The 1990-nt window shown below is 41.8% G+C and overlaps 1 protein-coding gene across 1 annotated transcript in view; it reads right to left on the bottom strand.

Moving 5' to 3' along the window:
- Window positions 1-1990, bottom strand: part of LOC101859738 — an 18390-nt gene that overhangs the window by 8244 nt on the left and 8156 nt on the right. The window lies entirely within an intron of this gene.

The raw sequence follows: 1990 nt of genomic DNA, 5'->3' as shown, positions 1-1990 counted from the left end.
AAAAAATAAAAAATTAATTAATACATAAAAAATATAGGCTAGATTCTACATACAGATCTACAGGCGTTTTACATCACTGTAATCATAAAACCTTAAAAACTCATATTGACACAATGACGTTCTTAAGGTACGGTGTAGATAAATAGAATCTACGCCTTTGACTTCGCATTGACATCAGGCGCGGTTCGTCCATAGAGCACGGTGGTGCAGTGCCGCCCAAAATATTTAATGTTCTATTTCTATTACAAAAAGCACTCACAAACATGAAATAAAAGAAGTCAGAAACAAAAACTAGTCAAATAAAGTATCAAAACAAGGTCCTCGCTGTAGCTCTCTAGCCGTCATTTTTTGTATCAAAAGCGCCGTAAAACATCTACTATGCCACGCCAAAGTCCACGCGCATTAACTAAACGTAAGAAGATATTCAACAGTTGCAATCTGACCTATAAATCGCTATTTGGGATAACCCAAGCGATGACGACACTCCTCACAAGTTTGGCGGTACATTAATATTAATAAGACGGCACATCTCAAATGTGCACCCACGAACCATAGTCCACAGTAGGCATTCTAAAAATAAACGCGATAGCCTGTACACTATTCTACGCAAAAATTATGTGATCCCCAGAGCAATCCATCAGAGTGCTCAAGTGCATTGTGATTGCTTCATTGGCTTGCCACTATTTTAAGTGACTCTGTGACCGTGAACCTGAGGGAGGTGAACGTGACATATTTAGGTAACCGTCCTATGAGTTGTGCCTTCGAATGGTTTTGAAGTGGGGTGGTGAAAGTTATTACTTGAATGCTTAGTTCCAATGCAGGATAAAGAAATTGATGTTTAGCTAACAAACAGATTTAGTTCTAGAAATCAAAGCGACCAGTAAAAAGAATGAAAATAAAAGCATAGGGTCCTCCTTCATCAACCCAAGAATCCTACCCTCCTGTTTACTATGCCTTTGACTATCTTCAACCTGCTGTTGCTTAATAGTGCACGCCCAGTTTTTAGCCCCACAAGCCGCCCCTGATTGACATACATGTAAAATGCTTGAGATTTTCAGTTAGCCTACAAACGGAGGCCTCATAACAGAGTAATTACTCTGCCCCAAGTCGACCTATTATAGATCTATAGCCTCCTTGTCCTGCCGTAAGATTTACCCTTGCTCAAACTCTTCGAAATGAAACTGGTCGACTACAAGGACTTTCACTCGAAATCCTAAAATTGTTATTTTGATATTAAAATTTTTGTAATTCAGCAACAACAAAGCCAGGCACAACAGCAATAACAATTTCGGTAATATGAATAAAAAATATAAGACGATCACAACAACAACAGCAGCAGCAACAACAACAAGCAACAACGACAATCATCATCATCACCTTTTTTTTTTTATACATGTAGGTAAGTGTTTTACAGCGCTCGCAACTGCATATGGTCATATGAGCGCGCGGGACACATTCAACATTTTCAGTTGGTAGGTAATTTTGAATTTTGCCCGGGTGGCGGCCGAAGCCTACTCTCATCGATTTCAGACCACCGAGCGATCTTTAACGAGCGCAAAATGCGCATGGGACCTCCGAGATTTTTCGCCCTTGTCCGAGAAAGCTAGGTGTAGATCTTTCCTACAAGAAGATCAGGAGTGTGTCTGAAAGACAGCTGTAAGAAGGAGCCACGGAGTAGCAGTAGAAAGGCTGCAGAAAGAGTCAGGGGTCCAGAGGAGGGGGCAAAGGAGGTGAAGGGGTGGGGGCAGAAAGTGGAGACAAAAGCAGATGACAGAACATTGCTAGGGGAGCAGGAAAGAATGTGAAAGGGGGCAATTTTAACGGAGAAAAGTTTTCCGTCGCAGCCCGGATCCGATCCCGGGACTTTTAAATGAGAGGCGAACACCTAAATGTCTAGGCCACAAAAGTCCCAGGAACAATGGCAATTCGAATGGAGTTATTTGGACGAGTGGAGGTGCCGCTAAGCATATTTGACAATGGAGCCGAAAAA

This window comes from Aplysia californica, unplaced genomic scaffold, assembly GCF_000002075.1.
Source record: "Aplysia californica isolate F4 #8 unplaced genomic scaffold, AplCal3.0 scaffold00738, whole genome shotgun sequence".
Taxonomy (NCBI): domain Eukaryota; kingdom Metazoa; phylum Mollusca; class Gastropoda; order Aplysiida; family Aplysiidae; genus Aplysia; species Aplysia californica.
The sequence above is the reverse complement of the archived record's forward strand: the minus strand, read 5'-3'. Positions and strand labels throughout refer to the sequence as shown.